At 46.2% G+C, this 24,324-nt stretch overlaps 1 protein-coding gene across 7 annotated transcripts in view; it reads left to right on the top strand.

Moving 5' to 3' along the window:
- Positions 1-24,324, top strand: part of MECOM (MDS1 and EVI1 complex locus) — a 341,271-nt gene that overhangs the window by 267,712 nt on the left and 49,235 nt on the right. The window lies entirely within an intron of this gene.

The raw sequence follows: 24,324 nt of genomic DNA on the forward strand, positions 1-24,324 counted from the left end.
AAACAATGTCCATGATGATATATAAAGGTGTTGCTTTCAAAAGTTACGGTCGGATTTCTTCAGAGGTGTTAAATATATGGTGGTCCAATTCCAAGCAATTCATGAATACTAAAAATAAATATACGCTTATTTCTGTGATGGTGATTTACTACTAAGCAATTTTGAGCAAATATATTCACATTATAGGATATGAATACAAATCAAACATAACTGAGCTGGCCTTTATGAGAATGAAGTGTCAGTACATTTGAAAATATGTGTAATGCCGAACTTTAATCATTTTACCAGCACGTTAATATTGCAATTGATTATTCTGTGTTCCTGAATGTTTAAGGTTTTGCTATTGATTTGTCTGCTACGAGGACTGCACACCTTCCAGGGCTATTTGGCCTTCCCAGGCTGGGATACTACTGGTGTGATTCAGTTTGATAAAATAGCTTATCCTGTTGCAAAGTCCTTGTCTCCAAAGAGAATTCACACAACAGGAGTACAGAGAAAAGGGAAAATAAGGGTGGAACTAACAAGTTACACATGTGCCTTCACCAGCATCAGACTGGCTTTCCTTGCACCTCTTCTCTGCTCATGTCATCTTCTTGGAATGCAGTTCCCAAGGTGGAGACTTCATCTTCATTTCTATATGTGAAGTATTTTATACACTGTCAGCACCAGGAAAAGTAATGGGTAACACTCTGGGGTTCTTATTACAGTAGCATTACACTTGCTTGGATAGGAAGGTGGCACCAGGCCCGCTCGTATTAGCTGAGATCATAACCCTCCTATGTGTGCAAATGGTTAATGTAACATTTGTTTTCAGTCTGTACTCAAAATGATCTGGGGGCTTCATCGCTAGGAGAGCAGGAGCCAGGAGACCTATGTGATGGGTGGGGAATAAAGGGCACAGGGATTGTTCTTGCTTTAGAATGTTATAGTCAAAGAGAGCATTAATAGGTGCATATAAGAGAGGAGGAAACTGAGACTTGTCATCTTGACAGCAGCTGTAGCATTCCGTGAGATTAATCCTTACGAATTCAAAGAGGAATTTGAAGGAGAGTTGGGAGGAGCCCGGTGAAATAGCTTTGGGGGTGTTTGCAGGGAGAGCCTCCTCCGTCTGGAGGGCAGGGCTGGAGAAAACACAGCATTTCAGGAGTTACCTCTGTGGTCTGTTATTGGAAGGGAAGTTAGCATTGTGTTTTCACGTGGCGATGGCATGCACCATGGGGTCTAAAGCACAAAGTGCCCTGGAAGTGAAAGATGGTAGTTTTTGCTTGAGAGGATGCACAGAAGAGAGGCAATGAGGGGATTCAGAGATGTCGCAGGGCAAAGTGGTGGGAATAAGGAAAGAGCGGCAATATTCATCTGCGATCTTGGGTAGTTCACCTTACAGTCTGGTCACAATATAATTACTTAGAATTTTTTTTTTAATACTGTATAGCCAAAGAATGTTGTATTGGTCATTAAAATGATGATGGCAGTGCTAAAAACAGTTACTTCCTAGATGATCTTTTAAAAGATGGACAGATTCAAATGAAGCAAGAAAAAAGGAGGAACTATCTGGAAAGGCAGGACTGAATTGTGACCACAAAACCCTGGCTATATAGTGCTGTTTATCCCAGCGTTGGTCTGCTTCCCTCACTGATAACACAGCTTAACATACACCCGGGCATTGTTCTGACACTGAAAGATGAAGCGGCTTTTTACAAGCTGTACCCCTCAGCCACGCTTTCCCTTGCAATACCAACTGGCTTGCTCTGGTCCCTTGATCCCATTTTTCTTCCCTTAAAACCAGTGCATTTATTGGGAGCGGTGCAATGGAAATTCCACTTACTGTTTATATCTGAGGTTTCTCTTCCCTTCCTATATTTCCCTGGAAATCAGGGCAGTATAGATTCTTGCTCCACACCCATGGCTTTGTCTTTGGCTTTTTTTCTGAATTATTTTCCCCGACTGCATTTCCATGGAGCAGCTGTTTGTGTTTAAAAACCACCTGCACAAGTAGTTCTGTTTTCAGTGGAAGAAAATGTCACTTGTAAAAGGAAAAAGCCCTAAGGTGTTGGAGTTTGCTGGGAGTTTTAATTTGATGTGTATTTTTTCCTACCGATTGATGAATGTTCGAAGCGCAACTTTAGCCCTTGATAACTAATGAAACTGGGTGGTACTAAAAGTTACCGTCTGGCACAGTGATATGTAGTTAAACTGACCCCCTGTGAGGAAGGAGATTGGGTTTTGACCCAGCAGGAAAATCTTGGATCCCCTGATTTCAGCAGAGGAGAGAGCGAGAGACAGAGAAAAAACAGCAGCATCTCCATAGAGACTAAAACTCCCAGGCAAATGGTTGAGCTGTTACATAGTTGGGCAAGGACTAGGAAGACGTGATGCGTGCAGGACATAAGATCTCCTAGGAAAGGAGGATGAACACCAGGGGAAAATCTCACCCTCATTTAAAGCCTGTGGGAATTTTGGGGTCTTTTCCTGAAGAGCTCTTGAAGTGTAATGGGGAGCGATAACATTATTTCCCAGCCATCGCTAATCTCGAGGAGTCAAGGTTTATATTACACTTGTGTGTTGCGCTGGGGTGTTTGTGAAGCCGTTGAGTGCAGCCAGGAGTGGCCCCGAACCTGTCCCGGCCCTGGGAAGCCCTGTTTGCTCTCTCCATGTGCCTTGCCTGGCCTTTCTCCTGCTGCTCCTAATGCTCTCCCACCTCCTACTCCTCTTTCATTCTCCCCCACATGACATTATTTTAGTTTAAGTTCTTTCCAAGTGATATTAATTCTTTCATTTTCAAAGAACAAACTGGACTGAGTACCTGAATCTTCTCCACTCTCCCAAAAAGCACCCGTGTGCTTGGTGCTGCCTCTGCTTAGCAGTGTGGGATGCTCACAGGACAAGAAATCACATCAGGCCAACACTAAATGGTGGAAAATTCTGTCTTTCAGCCACTGTCAAGGCCATTAGATGATAATGTCTTGCTGAAAAGCTGGCACTGAACTTCCCCGGAGCAGCGCTACAGTAGAAGGTCATTTACGTCTCAGATGATGGGGCCAGTAGCAGTGAGAGCGGTAGCAAGCTAAGAAATGAACTGTAGCAAAGTTTGAAGACATTTACACCATTATTTATAGAGATACATGTACTTATATCTTTTCAGATGTATTTATGACCTAATGAGTATACTTGTTCATTCTGCCATCTATCCCATCCAAACAGTTTGAAGAAATTGTCAGTAGCTCACAACCCTCCTTGGCAGAAGCCAGGCTGTCTGCGTGTCCCAGCACTTCTGGAGTCTAGCAAACATTTTTGATTTTGCTCCTTTTTGCAGACTGCTTCATTGCCTCCACTGCCTCTCAAGTTTTCCCTCTGTCTGTCTGCAGCTTTGCTGTCCATCCATAGCGGTGGCTGTATCCTCCAGCTGGCGTTCGGGTGGGATAGTCCACTCCCTCCATGCCAGCTAGACTCCGTTGCAGTAAATTGGAAATTGGAGAGGTCTTGGCATACCGTGGCTTGTAAAGGCCTTGTAAATGGCTTGTACAAAAAATTTTCCGAATGGAAACAGCACTGCGCCTTAAGTTTAAAGTAGCTTTGATAGGAAAGAGAGGTAAATATATGCCTTTCTACCTCTGCGGGTATGTTGTAAATGCCAGACAATGGAAAACCAGTAAAGAAAAAGAAAAAAGCATCTGAAAGCAAAGAAAGCACTTGGGAAGTTAGACTTGCTTGCCTTTTGGCTTGTATATCAGCTAAACTCAGCAGGCTACTCCGACACAACTGTTTCTATCATAAAGGCCACTGCTGGGTGGTGGTTGTGAAACCACTTGATGTTGTGCGCTGGTGGAAGCTGCTCTCACTGTACAAACACCACTGTAATCACCAGGGACTGGCAGCCATCGCCGCCGGCATTTTAGGAGACCTGTCTAAACATAAAGGCAAAACGCTCTCTTTACACTTAGAGTGCATCTTCTCAGGCTTTAGAAACTGGTGAAGAGTTTGGTGGAAAGCATCCTGTTGGTGTCCTGGTTGTCATAACAGGCTGGAAAACTCCTCAAACCATTGACGCAAAAGTGTTGCAGGCACGTCTGGGAAGTGTGGGAGGGAAGGGAAAGCATGGCAAGAGATGAGCTACTCTTTTGGCGAAGGTTTGACCTGATTAGGGGGCAATGCCAGGACCACGTCCATTGGGCGACTTAGACTCTTATCTCCCTCACCTGCAAAGGCAGTTTGCACCAGGCCAAGTAAGATCTGGAGACACAAGGGGCCAAACTCATGTGAGCAGGCTTTGAAAGGTGTTCGGAGCTGGGCAAGAAGGCGGCAGGCCAGGCAGCTGTATGATACGGTCAAAGGAGACGGGTGCGTGGATGGGTCCATAAGGGAAGGTGCTGCCATGTTCCCCTCCTGCTCTCCAGGTGCAGCTGGCCCTTGTGTGGGCACTTCCCTCACCACATGAGAAGCTGACTCGGGCAGAGGAACTCTCAAAAAACAAACCTTAAAAAAGTCAGTAGTTTCCTGCCGAATTAGCTTCCTGAGCTGGCTTCTCAGGACTCAAGATAAACAGCGAGCTGGCCCCATGGAGAGGCCAGGAGACCTCACCCTGCTCCTCCTACCCCAACATTTCAAAGAGCCTGAGCATGTCCCAGGTCATCCCCAGAGGGCGGTGAGTCTGCAGGTAAGGAAGAAATGTACTCTAAATAGGGAAACCCTCTTTCACCTGGGACGATAAGAGTTTTATGCACTCCATACAGTAGCCCAGAGAAGAACAAACCCCACAAAACGCAGAGGTCCCAATCCCGAAACCTGGAGGCAAAGCAACAGAGCAATCCCCAGGAGAGGAGCTCCAACTGTGACCACTGTCCTTGGGGGAGGTGGCATCGGTCTCCAGGACTGACGAGGACACTGTTGTCATATTTATATAAAAACACACAGCTGTAAAACTGGAGCTAAATGTTTGCAGAGTAAAGAAGTGACTTCACTGGGAAGGCTTCCTTAACAAAGCTGAAAGAACAGTGGGCAAATCCATCACTGGTCCTTACTCAGCCTCCGTGTAGGTAATCTTTCTATCAGTATTCTGCTAATCTCTGAGTATCAGAGCTTTGTTTGTGTAGATGTTGGTGCTTAAATAGGTCCGAATACAATTTCAAACATTGTATTAATTTATAAATGTCACTATTCACAATCATATAGCAAAGAGAAGCAGTTCTGCAAAACCTGCATGACTAAAAGTTAAACAAGTTACAAGCAACCACAGCAGTGTGGGCTGGTTTGCTAAAGGATGGTTATTTGCTGAAGAAATCACCATGTAATGTTTAATAACAACAGCTGACAGTTTGGCTGCATACGTTTCATGAAAGCAGTGGAGAAAGTGCTGCAGACAACCTTTTCATTGCTATTTGGGAGCATAAATTCAGTTTGTGACGGCTTGCAAAATTTCTGTTGTCATCTGCTCATGCAGAACTTATCTGCAACACCTCCACAGGCAGGTGCTCTAAGTGTATATATAAATTCATCTTTGTAGTGGCCACTGGTGCCACAACAAATGTCATTCCAAACAAACTCTCTGCTACAGGCTGTGTTGGAAATCATCATTTAACACATCATTTAGAGTACATCAGAGTGAATCTCATGCAACCTGACCGTAATAATTCCCTACTGAAATTACCTCTTTTTTTAGCGTTTTGACATTAAGAATAGAATCAACGTGTGGGTGCTTTGGTTTGATGCTTAGCATTGGGAAATAAAGTTTTATAGTGCAATGCCTAATTATTATTTTTCATGTGAATTTCACAAAGTAAATCACAGTATATCTACTGATACTGCTACTTCTGCCTATGAACAAAAATTACATGGACAGCCTGTTCATTTGCTCATTTATTAAAACTCAACTTGCTTGGCCCAAGAGGGCTGCCCAGAAGTAATCCAGAAAGGAGAAATCTCCAGAAGACAGGATCTCAAACCATTTGTTGACATTTCCCTGTGGTCAGTGTGGATGCAGAACTTTCTTTTTATTAACACAACTAAATTCAGTGGGTCCTTTCAGCTGATTTCATTCATGCATTGAAAGTAACTGTGCAGTCCCATGCAGCTGCCCAGGCGTTGCACACAGAGCTGGTGCAGAGAAAGCAGAGAGGTGCTTGTGAGAGACAACCTTCATCTTGACTCATATTGCAAATGAAGATTTTAAGCAGTATTTTCAGTCAGGTAGGATGAATCATGACTGTCCTTTGTTTCTAGTCCACACGTTCAAGGTGGCTGTTTTCTATCTGGTCCTGCTCTCTGCTCTCACCCACCCCACACAGCACTCTGAGGTGTAAAATGACAGAGCAATAACTCTTTGTAGCTCCCACTATCCATCTAACCTACATTTTCACTCTTTGGAGTCAATACTGCTTTAGATATAAATCAGTGCTTTTGGTTCAGTGTGTTCCTGTTCCGGCATTTTTGAAAGGGTGTGAACAGTTACATATTTATTCAGACTTGTGCCCTATAAAGTACATGGCTGCAGTGACAAACTCTTCTGGGTTGTTTGTTTTACGGTGCTATTAAATAGGGTGACGCTGGCTAATGCCAACTGATGAGTTCAACTGTAAAATTATGGTATCGTGAGAGAAGAAACAGCAGAAAAGATAGCAAAATTCAGGATGCTGAGCCAGGAGAACAGAACTGCCACCATCCTCCAGCCTGCAATATATTTAAAAAAAACCAACCCCAAAACGCTCCATCATTTTCCCATTATAAGCAATGGGAGTTCTGTGCAAATATGTGTTTTATAACATGTTTATCACAAAACAGTGTGGGCTGTACACCAGGTAATGTTCCTTCTCTGCTAAACAAACACTTGAATTGTTGCCCTTCTGTCTAAAGGCAATCAGAGTTTTTCTATTGCCCTCGATAGGGTCAGGATTTCACAATGGAAATATTTTATGCCCTTGCTCTGCACTTTGAGCATTTGCTTCTGTTGGCTTTACAGCTAATGTCTGTGTCTGTATGATCCCGGTTGTCTTTGGTAAAACTCTGACATCTTCTATGTGCTAGAGGTACCTCCTCAACTTGCAGAGATTTCCCAGACATATCCCTTCCTTATGATTGCTGGCTGCCTTCAATTTCGGGTACAGACATCTCAGAATGAAACCTTGTCAAAGTTCAAACCCTCAATTTTTATATTGCATTCTTCTGAAATGTCCTTTGTTTTCTCTCTCTTAAAAGTGACATATTACACTCATCAGTTCCCAGTTTCCCCTTGGGAATTTAGCATCAAAATACAGTCCTTGCCCTTGCCTCTGTGTCATCTCTATACCACAAACCCTCTTCCAGGTGTCTCTCTCTGTATTTCACATCTATTCGTGGGCTTGTCCCTGTGACACAGCTTTATGGGGAACAAATATAGGTCACAGAATTCCCTTTCCTGAAGTGATGAAAGGGATCCCACAGACTTCAAGGAACCAATTCATAGCCAGTGGGTCCCCCAGTAAAAGTGCGTGCTTAGCCGAGCCCTGAATCTGGCGTTATGCTTCGTGTCCTGTTCTTCCAACTACACAGCATACAGAAAAGCATGATTTTTAATTAATTGGCTGGTTTTATCTTGACTGGTGCTCTGAAAAGATGTTTCAACCCAAATCTTTCAAAGAAAAATACAATTATGGCAATTTAAATTATTGTTTCTAAGGCTAGACTCCTAGAGAATAAGATGCCAACCCCATGGAGCTGATGGCCATGGCCTCTCTGGGTTTCCAGCAGTGTTGCTCCACTGACCACAGTGAAATGGCATCAGCCAACGGCAAACCCGATCCCACCCCTGAATCTGGGAGGCTTAAGAGAAGCAGATTTGATTCTAACAGCTAAACTGTTCTTAGAGTATTTCTTTGTAGAAATTATTTTCTAAATGAGAAGCTGGCAAAACCACACTTTCCCAGTGTATGACAAGCCTCAAGGGTCTCGCATGGCGCTTCGGGGCAGGCAAACAAGGCAATGTCGGTATCGCACCGGCTCTGCGGCCTCCTGGGGACTCTCTGCCCAGGAACAGCTAAATATATTTTTCCTAGTATATGACTTCACCGCACCAGCAGCAAGATACCATCTTGCCCTTTGTCTTCGGGCTAGATGACATTTTCTTCTTTCCCCAGCGGCAGGCAGCACGGCCCCGTCCCGGCTGGCAGGGAGGAGCGGCACAGCCCTCTGCTGCCGCCCGGCAGCTTGCCCAGATCCCCTCTTGATAAGGAGCAGGGAGCTGGGAAACTCCAGGCTGGTTTTCTCTTTCAGTGCCCGCGCTGGTGGTGTAGGTGCGATGTTCTGGCTTTGAGCTGGAAAGGAATTGCCTTTGAGTACCGAGTGTACTGTTTATGGAATAGCACTTGGCTTTGCTTTTCTTCCCTGTGAGCGCTGGGTAACAGGCATTTCTGTCAATACTCATTTTTGTTTATTTGACTCATTATTAAATGTGAGCAAACATTTGGGTTTGTGGATGTGCGTGGATATATACATGTCCTGTGCTTACACCTACGCACGCACAGACGGCCGCTGTATTTAGTTCGCTACGTGGGAGCCTGGAGCACTTGGGCAGAGAGGCAGGAGGAAGGGCAAGCTGCTGGGCGCTACCATGACCTCCCCAGCCCCACATCTGGAAAAGGTTTGAGAAGGTCACTTGCATCCTTCTGAATGCACCTCGTATCACCAGGTGATTTGCAAAGAGGCTAATTTGAAAAGAATATCACTTTGGGTATTTGCAAGGTTTTCACTTTACGGTCTTCACCCCAGCTGAATCTGAGGTCTGCAGCAAGGTCCGGTCTAGCGGCTGGATTTACACCTCTATAGGTTGGGTCTTTGCAATGTCAGGTTGGGTCTGTGCTGCCTGGGTGTAAAGTTCCACTCCTCTGAAGGCTTCATTGGTCACTCAAATACTTCATTTTCACAGCAAATATCACAGCATTTAGTATATGAATGGCGTCAGTGTCTCATAACCCTTAAATTTTGGAGGGTCAAATACCCACTGATCGTAACTCCAAGCTCCCCAAAGATTTGACATATCTTGGCACAGTATTTTTGTAGGTGTTGATAATTAATGAATTAATGAAATTAAACAAATAAGATGCTATCTGAAGCAGTGACATACCCCAGAAAAGAAGCATTAATTATTACCAAATGTACGTGAAAGGGGTACAGCTGGCATTCGTACAGAGGCACCATTAAAACCAAAGGGCATCGTTTTAGGATTGGACCAAGTCGTTTATTTTGGGGGAAGTCTTAAGTAGAATCTACCCATTTGTGGGGTTTAAAGGGTTGGTTCACTTATTTACTTTGGATTTTTGTGTTCACTTTCATCCCCTTTTGTACTTCCTTGGACAAAATCCAAACAGGCAGAGTAACTACAGAAAAGCTGTTCTCACCACAGGGAAATAATGTATTATGCTAATTCCAATTAAAGGAAATTTCTTAAACTGCAAATATAGCCTTCAAGAGAGAAATGAAAAGTGTGGAAATTAACATTCTTGCCAGATTTCCAGCTCAATTCTGCATACTCAGGGGGTTTGGGTCAGGCTCAGATAAGCATCCAAAATTTGGGGATGTTTATCCAAACCTTATTTCTGAACCTTCTAAGTTCACTCCTGACTAATCATAATGGAGTTAGTGGTAGCAGGATATGAATGTACAACATTTAGCTTAGAAATTGGCAGCTCCTCATCATTTCACAGCTAGGAGCCTTTGACCAAATATCAACTCTGCTAACCAAAACAAAATAAAATAATGCCTTGACTTGGTCTCCAGCCATACCACCTTGTGCTACAGCCCTGGAAGATCTTCCAACCAGGGCTGGACCAAGGCAGGCTTTGGCTGGGGGACCTCCTGGGAAAATATTGATGTTACTGGAAGCATCCCTTGTGATTCAGGAGGTGACACTTTCCCTGGGCCGATGTTGAACCCACGTAACGGTTACGTGTACGGAGGCGTTCTTTCAGATTTGGGAAATTTCAGAGGGCTGGTGGGTCATTAAAGATCTTTTCTGAAAGGCTCAGATGTTAACTCCACGTTCACCTGAAATATTAATGCAATAGCCAGCTACGTTACACGGCCAACAAGTTCCTCGCTGGAGGTGGTACTCCTCACTTCACTGGCTCCCTGCTCCATCCCTCAGCTCTTTGCCTGTTTGGTCATGGAGGATGGGAGCTTCATGCAAAGTTTAATGTTGTCAAATATTTGGAGTATTTTTTTCAGTGAAACGAGTGGAAGATTACTGAGGGTCATGAATTAGTTCCTGAAGAGATGTGCTTTTTCATCGCGGCTTTTCCCATGACATCCTTCACTTCAAACATAAAGAAGGGGAGCTGCGTCTTGCTGCCCTGCTATAGGAACCTCCCAGCTTATTGTACGCTTTACCATAATGTAGCAAGTCATAGTATAAGCTAAAGAGATGCCATAGATTTATCCTCCATGGATATCACCCTTCAAAACACCACCAGGCTGCCCCCCAGCTGCTCACCTATCTTTTTTCCCCATACATTTTATTTTAGTCAAGAGGTGTCACTCTGAGTAGCTGTATCTGATTTTTATTCTGGCATTGAAATTCATGCCAGGAATAAATCCATCCAAGTGCAAATTCTTCCCAAGTGAAAAAGCACCGAAATGTTCAGTCAAGCTCTACCAGAAACAAGTTTGACCACATGAACTTGGATTGCAGGTACATACTCGATCACCTAAAATCCCTTCAAATTTGCTTAGACTTACCTCTGAATTGCAGATATTAAATCTGCAGGATTGCAATAGAAGACATCCCATTGACACTTCCATTTTAAAGAAAAAATATCTGACAGTTGAGAGTAACAACAGACATCATAAAAACACATTAAGAAATGTTCAAAATATATTTGAATATAGTTCTTACGGCTACAGAAAATACTAGGAGTTTTAAAAGTTCAATGATTACTCCTTCAAGATGTTTTGTGAAATACATTTTATAAAACATTGCTTATATTCTTGCCATTTCTCTTGCATCTTCCTCCTGAGATCAGCAGAAACAATCACTTACTTTCTACCAGACCCTCTGTTCACCAGTAGCATGGATGTAAAACTGTGAGAGGTTTTTACAGTAGCAGTGTGACAGTTTAAACTAAGCACCTATTTCCATCTAATGTAGATTTGGCAAGATGCTAGCTTCAATGCAGCTCATGCCACTCAGATGTCAATTTTTTCTTCATTAGGCCAATATATTAGTGAACTACACCATGCTCTGAAATTTGCATCAATCTCCCATCATGTTTACTCTTTTTTTTTTTGTCGTTGCCTTCTCCCTCCAAGGGAAATGAGCAACTCTTCATGCAGTGTTTTTTTCTCTTCCCAGCATGAATAAGCGCATAGCTCCTGTTTGAATTTGAAGTGGGTGTTCAGGTCAGAAAGTGGATTTTGTATGTGTGAGCTATAGCGTCAATGACCCATAGCAGCTACATCACGAGAATTTTGGCATCCTGCAGGATGGAAGCTTGTGGAGGATCACTGCCCAATATATTCAGTAACTGTTGCTATCGATGTCATCCAGAGGTCTGTAATGATGAGATCAAGGATATTTGGAAGGAGAGAAAATCTGACATGCCAGATACTTGTAGAAATAGTTCTCAGGAGTCATAGTTGTAGCTGGTTTTGGTTTTAGAAAAAGCAGAAAGAGCAGAAAAACTGTTCCAAACTGTTGTGAAGATGTGATGGGCTTCTGTACGTTCAGGGAGAAAAATTGGAAAATCACGTAACATATGACTGTCGATAACTGCAAGAGGAACAAACGCTTTCCATTCCAAAACACGCTGTACCATCAGTGTTTCAACAGCTCCTATTTAGACATTAAAAAGAAGACATTTTTTATTATGATTTCTGCCTTGGGCTCTGATCAGCAAGCAGGAGTGTTTGGTTGCTTATCCTTCCCTCTTGTTTCCTTTTACTCTAAGTTCTTGCAAGGTCATAAAATAGAGAAATAAAAAAGCCACTGAAGTGTAGTTTTGTTAACTTTATCTTCTGAACATTAAACATTGTTTCAAATTTCTTATGGTACATAAAATGTTTTGCCTTGCTGTATCATGTGTACAGAACTTCAAAAAGTAAATGAGACAGCTCAGAAAATGTAATGGATGTGTAATAACAGCTCTTTAGATCTCTTGCTTTTGGCATAGCATCTTTTTGTTCCTAAAGGTGCTTTTAACATGATATCTAAAGCTATTTATGAAGTCATTTATTTTTGCATGGTGATAGGTCTTATTTTGTAATTAGCCCGTGCTTTCTGTCTTGCTGTAATGTGTGAGCCCCCCTGAAATGTTGTTTAGTCTTCATCAACCCTTTTTGTTTTCCTTCCAGAAGGCATTCACCCTAATAACTTCCATTTCACGGATGCAGTACATCCTAGCTCCCTTCGGCACCTTCTGCAAAAACATTTTGAAATCGTTGCATCGGAACAGAGTTCAGTTCTTTTTGCTGGGCATTTTCAACATAAAGTAGTTTTCCTGTTTGCCTTACATTCATTCATCACATGAATTTCAGCTGATGGTTTTTAACCACTTTTGTTCCACATCCTGTTACTGTGGGCCACAGCGGTGCTGCGTAAGGGCAGTCAGCGGGAACGCAGCGTGTCAGCAGCAGGCACATCGGTAGCGACCAGGTTTGCCCCATCTAGCTGGAGCTTTAGGCAGAACTGAATCGTTAAATCATGGTTTAGTCTAGCTGAGGCATCTCTAGTGCGTCCAGACCCGATTTATTCTGATGCAAACTAACACTAACACTCTTTAATCCGCTATCATTTGCATATATGCAATCCAGTGAAGTTAACAGGATTTCCCTGACGTGCTTGCCAGCAGTAGCAATGGCATTGGTTTCCTCTAATATGTCAAGGAGGTCGCTGTTAATCAGTCACCGTGGGGCTTTTCGTGCCAGCTATTCTGCTGCTTCTGCTGCTGCGTGCGGGAGCAGCTGCAGCGGGGAAGGTCTTTGGGTGCCAGCATGGATCCCAAAAGCTCCAGATGTAAAAGAGAAGAAATTTTAATATTTACTGGGAAATTTTGTCGACCCTATATCCTTATAAGCCAGCACAGAGGGAAGTTTGAAGGCATGGCTGTTGGGTGAGAAATACCCAGGTGTGTTGGCTGCAAAGCCTCCTTGGAAAGCTGGGGGATGGCTCTGAATCCAGCAGCGCCAGTGGGGTTCTTGGCGTTACCAAGGGAGTTTTACGAACTTTATCCTCATGTATTAATGACCCTGGGTATCCTGTGGCAGCTCTTTGCACACAAAACTCCTTGGTACATGACCAAGCACGTGCCTGCTGAAATGTGTGAGCAGGGGCCAAAGGGGGTGGTCATGGTGGGACCCTGCTCGAGTGGCCTGGAAGCGCCAGAAAACTTGGAAGGAAAGGTATAGAGAAGAGCTTGATAAATAAGATGATGTGAACCTGAATCACTGCATAGAGATGAATCAAAATTATAAAATCAATAGGTATTGATCTGTATATATCATACAAATAACTGTGCCTGAAGAGGTGCCCAGATTTAACACGCTGATTATACGGCAGTCAGTAGAAATAACTTGAGATCTGAAGAGCTATTACGTTTTAGTTATTCAGTGCTGCAGCTGAAGCTGATAATATCTTAGTTGAAGTCTCTATTAAATTTTTTCCTGCTTGAAGTTCTTGGTAACAAGTATATTTAATCAACAAACCAAAACTGAATAACAGATTTTTGGCTTATTAAATACTCTTGAGCCATCCAAAGCTGGAGTCCAAACACTACAAATTCTTCTAAAAATATACACCTTTCATTTTAACTTCCATTTGCTCTTACTACTGGCCTCGCTCACACAAGCCAAGGTCACTGCACTTCAGATGTGTCCAATGGCCGCTTGGCTACTGACAGGAGTTGCAATGAATCACCTGGAACATCACCTGTGGTCACCAAATACTTTGTGTGGCTGGTTAGAAAATCAGGACAACAAAGTCTTTGTTATATCCCATTCACATACATCCCATTTCTATTTTATTCTTTTTGTACCCCTTCAATTGGTGGAGCTGTATGGCATCGAAAGAAGCAAGGATTTACTGGAGTTTTGAGGTTTCTGGTCAGTCTTTGCATCTGGTGTTGACCTTCCTCCCTCTTTCCCACCAGTAGATGTGTTAACGGAGGATGTTCTTAACTCTCGATGTTGCAAGTAGCTGTCATTATAATTGCTTTCTTTGACATTATCGTGGTGTTCTTTGTCCCTGCATTTTGCCTAGTAAGCCCAGGGTAAATAAAAGCTGTGTAAAAAGGCTTCAGACCAGTCACTTGTCATACATGGGCAAGCATAGTCTGAAACTGCAGCAGAATTACTTGCCATCTTTATTCATGGATTAATAATGTTCATTTTCCTTTGCTGGATTACATTTGCTGAGTAGATTTCTGGGCATATAAATGATATTTTGGAATGAAACCCTCACATTTTATAAATCATCCAAGCCAATTCAGTTTCTTCTTTCTGTAGAAGGATTTTCTGGTTCACAACCAGCTCAATCTAAGCCTACTGTTTTCTGTTTGAGACAAAATTCATGAATTAACTTAGAGAGTTAAATAAGAATTAAGTAATTGTGAAGTGCTAATGAGCACTCACATCTTTTATAGCATTGTTAAATATACCACAAGCACTAGGGAAAATTGTGGTCATTCATATTGTAACATATATTTGTACTTTATCTCCAAAGCTGATGGTTTTCCTTCATGCAATACACAACTGGTTTGAACTTCTGTTCATAGTGCCTGGCAGGAGAGCTTCTATCTTCAGTTTATTTCTGGAGGTGTCACAAATATTACATTAAAATGACAGGATGCACAAATATCTGGCATACCCTGTGATTCCCGCAGGTTCCCAGCGGCACCACGCTTTGGTTTGATCCAGATCTTGTCCAGGACTGCAGCCCTGATGTGCTCCAGCACACCAAGTGCCAGCACCGTGCCCCAGCCCCCCGGTGCTGGAGCTCAACAGAGGTTGGATCTGGGACTGGCTTTTGTCCGGAGATGCAGCAGTTCCTCGGAGCTGCTACAGCCCTGGGGCAGCCCGGGTCTGGGCTGAGTGTCCTGTCCAGTCCTGGGACTACACAGTCATTCTGGGTGGAAATTGCACTCTGTCTGGGCTTGATCGATACTTTTGGCCACCAGTTCATCTCCAAGGGAGCCAGTTGTCTTATGTCTGTGCTGTCTTCAGCATTTGGAGCTGCTGGTGCTTCCCTGGTGACTATGTGACCACCTTCCCAGGCCCCGATCTCACTATAACTCCTCGAAAAGCCAACAGAGATGACCACCTCCCTCAGTTGATACATCCCATGACAGGTCCTTAACCTCAGCAAATCTGCTTTGCCCCGTGTGAGGACCTGGCCTGAAGGATGTACCTGGTGCACTAGGGAAGAGTTTTATAAAGGGAAAGAAATGATCTTAAGTGCCATATTGGCACGTACTATACTGGATTCTCAGCAATACAGATTGTACAGTTCTCTGAAATCCTTCCTGGTGGAAGGACATCTATTCTTAACACATCGCCTCATTTTCCTTCTACGGACCCCAAAAATTGCGGCCTCTCTTGAGCACATGCCCGTGCCCTGCAGTCACTTAGCGAGGTGTAGCAGCGGCCGGTGCTGTGGTTGGGGCACTCTCTCCCTTGCTCTGCCTGGTGGGGATCATGATCCATCTTATGTTCTGCGCTTGCACGATTGCTAGGTGACTCCCAGCAGCAAAACTTGACATCATGAACTCCGTTTCACGTTTCTTCTGAGAAAAAAAAAAAAAAAAAGGTAGAGTTTTATGTATCCTCCCCAAAACTATTTCTGTACGAGGAGCTTTCATTTATGGTACCGATCAGCACAACGTGCTTATGTTTAAAGATCTGTTCCAAAGCATCAACTGCTCATTTCCAAAGCTAAAATATTTTCCTAGCTAAAAAGGGCGATATAGTACAATTTCTGCTACAGATGAGCCATGTTAAAACATGCAGAGCTGTTTTAACTGGCAGAGACCAAGCAGACTCCCCCTATTTATCCATGAGAAACCATGAACACCAGCGGGCAGAAAGGAGTTTCTGTTCATTGCAGTCAAAGGAAAGGAGTAAAAAGCAACTTCTCAGTGAATGAAAGTTATGGGAAAATATTGCACGAGGTTTCTTCCCAGCCCACCACTGATTTTCTCCATGACCAAATCTCCATATTACATTTGTCAAAACAAAATGATAATCTTCCCATCCAGCACGCTTTTAATCCCGTCCATGCCAACTGTAAGCTTTCCAGGGCAGAGACTCATGTTTATTATTTTTCTACCCACAAAGGGTCCCAGTTTCGGCTGGGGCCTCTAGGTGCTGCTGTAATACTAATAATACTAATAGTCATAATTCTGCTAGTGGCAAATTTAGCCCAACATCTCAGGCTTAAATAAGTTATATGGAAAAATGGTTATAAAACAGTCTCCATCCTCCTTCAAATTCTGCAGGTCATTTTGCATCTGCAAAACTCAGTTTATGGATTGATATGCATCTTATATATTGTATCTTGGGAATGTTTTCCTATGAATCTCACACAAAATTTGCAGCATGACTTGTGGATAAAAAAGCCACAGGAAAAAAACGCCTGAAGCTGTACCACTTACCTCACTCTTCCTTCACATGCACGCATGCCCAACCGCTTTTTTGCTTTTTTTCTCCTTTGTTTTATCAGTATGGTGCTAAATTACCAAGTTTGAAATTTCTTCAGCAAATAAGGGATGCATGCCAGAACACAAGTGCCCTGAGGGATCTGAGTCTTAGGGGAAAAAGCCCTTAATTTCCAAGTTTATAGGTAGCAGCACTTTCTTGAAATTGGAAAATGTTCAACTCATTTATGAAAGAAATCTGCCACAAGGATATGCTGATGCTCATAGCTATTTCATTAATAACCCATTGTGATTCAACACACATTTTTTTGGTTATAGGACAGGTTTATTTTGACACCTGTATCAAATATATTCTGCCCCCCTCCCCCAGAGATTTTCCCGGTGAGAAAAATCTCCTTGTTGTACAGAATCTCTTTAGTGCAAACCAGGTAGCTCTCGGAGTAAGGTTTTTCAAAATTAATCAGGCACCTTTACCCATGTGTGACTAATTTATGTGGAGCAGCACTTGAAATGCACGCCCAGGCGGGCTGCTGTGCACGCACAGGGCTGGTTAAGCATTTACCGGTCAGGACCCCGGTTTCCACACGCAGGGTGGGTGCACACAAACAGCTCTGCCCACTGATGGTGGGGAACCTGACCCACACACATGGTACCGGTGGTCCAAACACTGTATGACTTAATCCCGAGGAGATTGCCTGAGCACAGGATAAGGATCAACCTTGCATGTTGCTCCACCGGCCGAATAAATTAGTCATTCCTGAATTTCAGTGCTTGGATTTATCTACCAAGCATGATGTGAACTCTTGATAGGGTTCTAACCTATTTATAGTTGCATAACAAGCCTGTAACGATGAATTCTCCCTCTCCTACCCACGTGTAAATACCTAACGTTACTGTCAGAGCTTGGCAGGGCAGCGATGTTTCTGCGTGGATCCTTAGCCTGCCTTTAGCAGGGTATCTCTCCGCTCGTAGGCAAGCGCCTGGCAATAGGAGGAGGATTAATTGTCGCTATTAGAGCCCTTGCTTTCCTCCGCAACCTTCTCCTCCCAGGGATGATGAGTTAATTCAGCTGGAACAATGTTAGTTCATCAAGTTTTGTGGTTTATCTGAAAATCGAATTGCAGTAATTTCATATGCCAGCTGACTTAATGCCTGTTTAGTTCAGCTTTTAGACAACTCCAGTCGATCATCACAAGGGGTTTAATACGAAACGTAGGTGGGATGAAACTGTAACACTGATGCTTTCAGGCAGGTTTTCCTTCCCCGCTGCGGGAGCTGGTTATGTTGGCTGTCTGCATGTGTGTTTCTGCGTGTAGGGTGTGTATCCGCCTCTTCTGAACCTCCGCTAGAACCATCCACACATGTACATTTAAACTAGCAAATGCAAACCTGAAAATTTTAAAATGAGTGTTTGACTTTTTATTGGGTGATAAATTGCTTCTTGCTCTTATAAAGTCTGCAGGTGTTTATGCCCACTCTTGTACGCCTAGTTAAAACTTTGGCTACAACAGGAATGCTTTGAAAATAGCCAGTCACTCCTAAAATTGATTATTAAAATAGAATTACCTGTTATGCATCACATTAATTCTTGTAGTGTAAAGTTCTATTGTTTAACCCTTCCAATCCCTTTTAGCCTGGCATTTTCCCTGCTTTGGTATTTTCTTTTCCATCCTCTTGCTTTGCAAATTCTGTTACCAGACTCTGGGTAGTGCCGAGACCCGAACGGTGCCCCAGGGCTTGCTGCCACACACCCTTCCTGCCTGGCTCTTCCCGATGCCACGACGGGCTCTGGGGCTGGAAAAGGTCTTCCAAAGCAGGCCCTCAGACTACTCGGCAAATGAAAAGGCTTGAAAATTAAAAATTTGGAGGAAGTGAAGAGTTAATGGATCCCTGTTGAATTCTTATGTGCATACATACAAAGGAAGTCTGCAAAATCCTTTTACCGTGCTTTCTACTCCCCAGGTATGGTGCCTTCTCAGGGAGTGTTTTTTAGAGTTCTTCCATTTTTAGAGCAGCTTCTGCAAAAAAGTTGTGTTTCTAGGCAGAGGAGCAGCAGCTACATCCGGTGGGAGCCTCCGGCCACCCCCCATGAAGCCTCAGTCTGTGGGGTCACACTGCTTGATCTCTGGATGAGCAAATTGTGGGAGCAGGAGCAGGTATAAGCCCAGTATAGATTCCTTCAGTTGTATTTTGGCAAGGATGAGAGTGCACTAAAAAAAAAACAAATCAGATTTTTTTTCAGTCATGTTGGTAGGTTTTAGAGGGCCATGCTCAAGGTCTTTTACTCTTTGGGTGGTTAAGAGAGAAAAGAGTCCTTCCAGGCTCCCCAGCACGTGGAGAGAAATGCAGAATAAGGGCGTCACCGACGGAGTTTCCCAGATTCTCCAGAATTTTGGCTTGCTTTCAAAACTTGAGAAAGGTAAAGCACAGGAAAACACACAGCTTCTGGGTGGACAGGAGGCCAGCACCCGCATCAATCAGCTGCTGCCTTAAATTGGTGTTAAAACGAGCTAGCTAACGCAGGTTTCTCCCCCGACTTTTATCCTAGTGCACACTGATGCCAAACTCGCCCAGCGGGGACTGTCTTGCCCTGCGGGTGCAGTAACCCTGAGTGTGAGAAGGGCCCGGGCTGGATTTGGAGGCTTCCAGGCTCTTCTGTAATGGAAGTAATGAACATTACGAAGGAAAACGGCAACAGTCCTCAGCATCCAGCGCCAGAGCACACGCCTTGGCAGGGAAACCTGGGGGAAGACTTGGAGGAGGAAAACAAGGAGATTTCTCCGGTTGCAAGGAGTGTGCTCACAGTGGGGGGGTGGACAAGCAGCATCACATCCCTCAGCATCACATTTTGGAGTTGGCTGCGAGGGCCACGGGTTGTTTGCAATAAGGTGCTATAACATCTCTTTCTGCTGCCAGGAAGGGCAGTTTCTACAGGGTTTCCAAGCCTTCCTCCCCAAGGCAGGAGCAAATTCACCCACGCAGCTGGGTACTGGGCACTGGCCCATTTTTACATTCTCCTTATTGATGGAGAAGGTAAATCTGCTGCAATCTCCCTTCTTCTCTTGGTACGCAGTGACGCCAAAGATCCAAAAAGATTCAGGATCCAACCCTGGCAGCACAGCTCTGTGCCTGCCAGAAAACTCCTTCCCACCAGGCAGCCGCTGCTCAGGAAGTTTCCCTTCATCAATCAGCTGTGACGGCACCCACACCTGCAGGGATGCAGGGACCCTCACTGGCAGGATGTGATGGACCTGCCGCATATGCGGGTGCCCGGACGCAGCAGTGCCCGCTCTGGTGCTCAGTGGGTTTGCATGCATGAGAGCTGGGCAGGACATGAGGGCAGTGGGTCTGCTGGGACCCTGCTCATGCCAGGATGATGGGAGATGAGAAAGAGGAGTTAGGCTGTCAAGCTCAGATCAGGGTAAGAAGGAACACACTATTTTAGAGCATGGATTTTAATAGGAGAGAAAAAGTGGAGCCTTTCTGTTCAGTACTTGGGTAGTAGTTTGGCTTCTGCCAGTAGCAGCATCGTGGCTGCTCCAGACTGTATGAGGGGGTGCAAGTGGGGAGCAGCACCCATGGGAGCACGGGGACAGCTTCACCCACACCTGGGCCCTACCAGCGTGCCAGCACCACGCGCGTGCGCCTGCCGTGCGTCTGCTCCGCGTGGGTGCCGTGCATAAATTCGTATTTATTTATCCCAGCCATAAAGCACCGCACCGGGGGTTTCACAAAGCAGTGGGAGGAGAGCAGACCTAACCAAGCGCTGCCTCTGTGCACGGCTGGGGGCTGCGTGTGCTCTGCAGCTCCCCAAGCACAGCCCTGTCCCCATGGGAGTCGCAGAGGTCCTTAAACTTTTTTATTGCCTGCAGACGCACCACACTAATTTTTTTTTTGCAAGGATATGGGGTTGTTTTTTTTTTTCCCCAAAAGCAGTCAGTATTTTTGGCAGAGGGTCTGTGTCTTTTCTGCATACTCCTCATTTCAGACCAGTAAATGCCCCTTGTTGCCTGGTTGTGGGGGGGACAGACCGGCTGGGTGCCCTCACTGCAGCTGGAGGCTTCAGGCTTCACACTCTGCAATTGCTGAAAGGGGACCCCCTCCACCGGCGGGGTGAGCCCCAGCGGTCCCCAGAGCCCCGCGCTGCCCTGGTGAAGGGGGTGCCGGGTGCGGCAGAGCGCTGATCCCCCTGCATCCCGCAGCCGGGCCGGGGGGAGGAAACCCACCCTCCAGCAGTGCCGGCAAAGCCAGCCTGACCCGAGCAAATGAAAATAATCAAAAGTAATTAGAAGTGTGCTGGACTGCTCCTCGGAGATCTGTGCGAGAGAATAAACATGCCGGAGCCCTCCGAGCCACTGCAAAGGCCCATGTCTGAGCTGTTAGGTGCCCTGACCTTGTCCACATAAAGACGTGATTTATGAAGTGCAGGGCACAGCAGCAGGGCTTCTGTCTTCTCCAGAAGAACCAAATTACTGAGGTGGAGATTAACATGCTTTCAGTTGGGCCCATTTCCAGACCAAGGGAAATTTTTTATTTACATTTTTTTACCTTTAATTTCCTCCTCCTCTCCCTCACTCGAAAACTGCCTTTTGGCCGGGAGGGACAAGCCCGGCAGCGTGTGAGGGCAGGAGGGGCGGCAGGGACGGGGCACCGGCGCGGGGGGCCACGGCAGCACTGTGATGCCCACCACCACTCCTTTGGGTGAGGGCTGGAAAAGGTCCGGCTCTTCCCTCTGAAATAAGCAGCAACACTTGTGGTTTTGCTTGATTTTTTTTTTTTTTTAAGTCGATATCCACAACGCGGGGCAGGAGGAATTAGCATGCAGAAACCGTGTCGCCTTTCCTGCTTGTCGCTGTTTTCCTGGGTCTGTCCTGGAGCGTTTGGGTATGTCGGAGGGCTGTTGTTTTCTGTGTGTTTGTTTTGCTTTGCTTTTCCTTTCTCCCTCCCCGCTTGATACGTTCGCCCAGTATTTTAAACACTCACCGCAGTGTTAGTCAGGATGCTCAATGTTGTGTTTAGTCACCTTGAGAAATATAACATTAAACCCCACTTAAAAATGCGGTTATGAAGTGGCTTGCTCTATAAATGTAAGGATAATATTAAGCCTAATATGAACATTTACGGTATTTTAAAAAATCGCCAGCGACTTGTCTGATTTTTCACCATTGTCCTCTGCAGCGTTTGTCCACAGGAAGCCCATTAAAAGTGGACAGTGCAGTTATTTCATCTGGCTTTGGCTGAGCTGCTTTGCTTTGCTTTAATGATGTGCTGGAATGCACGATGCCCATAGGGTCTCCATTATGAGAACTTTTACTTCTGGGACGACCATGAAGTTAAAGGCTTAAAAGAGGCATCAGTTTACAGCCTGGTGGGAATTACTAGCAGACTTGAGTACTAACTCCTTACTGCCTCCACTAATATAGTGACTTATTTTAAATAAACAATTGCAAAAGGGACTCCGTGGAAATACTTGGGCCTCTTGAAGCACCTACCAAACCGTCCAGGGGGAGAGAGAAAAAGCTATAGATGTGTATAAGATTCTGGCTTGAAAGAAGAAAAATATCTATGTGTGTGTAGCTCCAGTGTCCCCTCAGACGACGGGTGGTGAGGCTCGGCTCGCGCCTCCACGCCGTCCCAGCGCTTCTCGCCGCGCCCCGCCACGAACCCCTGGGGCTCGGGGACATGTGCCTTCCTCCTCTTCCTCCTCTTCTTCCTTCTCCTCGGGCCGCGCTCCCCTCCGCCCGGCTGGGGTACAGCCGGGAGCGGCGCATGAAAGGGAATTACCAAAAATGGGGTGTTTTTTCCCCCCTCAGAAAGGGACAGCGGCGGGCCCGCAGCCGCGCACCGCCCGCCCTCGCTCCGGCCCCGCTCCCGCTCCGGGCTCGTCCCGCGGCGGCCCCGGCCCGTGTCCCGGCGGCCAGCGCCACCTAGCGGCCGCGGGCGGCGTCCCGGCGGCGGCGGAGCCCCGGTGCCGGCCGACCCCGCTTTGCCGGTACCGGGAGGCCCTTTTGTTTATCCACCGGCGTTTCCTCCTTTTGTGGCAAAGCGGGAGGGGGGGAGGGGGGGGGGGCTCCGGCTCCTATCGGGGCCTCTGATCAGGCCTATGGGCTCGAGCAATCAGTTTCCCAGATTACTTGTATTTAATACACAATGCATCATAAAACAAATCCCTCATCCTGACAGGAAGAAAATAGAACAGCTCATAGCTCGAGCCGGTCCAATTTATGGCTAAATTAAAAAAAAAAAAAAAAAGAGAGAGAGAGAAAAAAAATAATAATAAGAAAAAAAAAAAGCTCCAACAATGGGCTAGCAGAGGGAGGGCAGGAAATCAATGGTCCGGCAAACCGGGCGGGCGGCGCGGTTCTCAGGCCCGGGTGCTATGGGAATCTCCCACCAGGTTTTTTGAGGTTATTGACAAAGGATTTTTTTTATATTTTTTTTTTCCTGTCCTACCTACCACCACTGCGTGCGGTTTTGTTTTTTTTTTTCCCTTCTCTCTCCCCTCCCCGCCTCGAACAATAGCTATTATCTGAAATAACAGTTCAATGTCACAGATAACAGGCCGCTGAGACGAATTAATCATCATCTCTTGTCACCCGGCTTCTCGCCCTCCCCCTGCCCTCCTTCCCCGACCCCCTCCCCGGCCCCCCGGGAAAGAAAAATCGACTTTTAGTCTGAGAAATATATTTGCACTTAAAAAAAAAAAAAGTGGGTGGCACTTCTGGATCGTGCAATAAAAGATATAGTTCAGCCCTCTTTTTTTTTTTTTTTTTTTTTTTCCCTGCTCTCTTCCCCAAAATACACATATAGACGTGTATCTTGCCGTAGTTAGCCCGGACGGTGCCAAACTTTGCGGTGGGATTTCGGGGCCGTTTGACGCAGCCGGGAGAGCCCCGGAGCCCGGCGGGGGCTGCGGCTGCCCCGCGGGTGGGAGCGGGCCCGGCCGCCGCCGCTGCCCCCTCCGGCAGGCAGAGCCCAGCCTCCCGCCGGCTCCATTCATGGGATTCGTTACCAAATAAATAAAGGAGGAAAAAAAAAAAAACAAATCGTTTAGGAAGCGCCGGCAAACGGGGCGGTGGTTCCGCGGCACCAAACGGGGTCGTCGGGAAATTGGCCGGGGGAAAAAAAAAAAAAAAAGTTGCATTTCATTAAAAATTATTATTAATAACCACAGTGACGGCGATGACGAAGATAACGAGCCGGGCGCGCTGGCTCCTGGAGCGCCGGGAGAAGCCGTCGGGGCGAGCGCAGCGCGGCTTGGCTCCCCGCTCGCCGCAGTCCCGCTGCGGGGCCGCCGCGACGGCGCTCCCGGCTGCGGGGAGCGGGGGGCGAGCGGCCGCGCGGCGGCGGGGACGGCCGGCGTATAAATAGAGGCGAGCGGCGAGGGCCCGAGGCACCGCGCATCGCCGCGGCAGCCCCCCGCCGTCCCCGGGCGGGGGATGCGGCCGGAGGGGGGGGTGGGCCGCCCCCGCGGGCTGCCGGTGAGCCCCCGCGGCGGGGCCGCTCCTCCGCGACCTGGCGGTGACCCCCGACCGCGGGGCCGCTGTCGCTTTAAGCGCGCCGGGAGCGCCGCCGCCGCCGCCCGGGACGGGGGGGCTGGGGGGGGGGGGGGCGGCCGCCGGCGCGGCCGGGGCTGCCCCGCTTTAAAGAGACAGTGCCCGAAAGAGGAGCGGCGGGCTGGCAGGACCCGACGGGGGTGGGCGGGGAGGGGGGGCGG

Source organism: Grus americana, chromosome 9 (genome assembly GCF_028858705.1).
Source record: "Grus americana isolate bGruAme1 chromosome 9, bGruAme1.mat, whole genome shotgun sequence".
NCBI classification, from domain to species: domain Eukaryota; kingdom Metazoa; phylum Chordata; class Aves; order Gruiformes; family Gruidae; genus Grus; species Grus americana.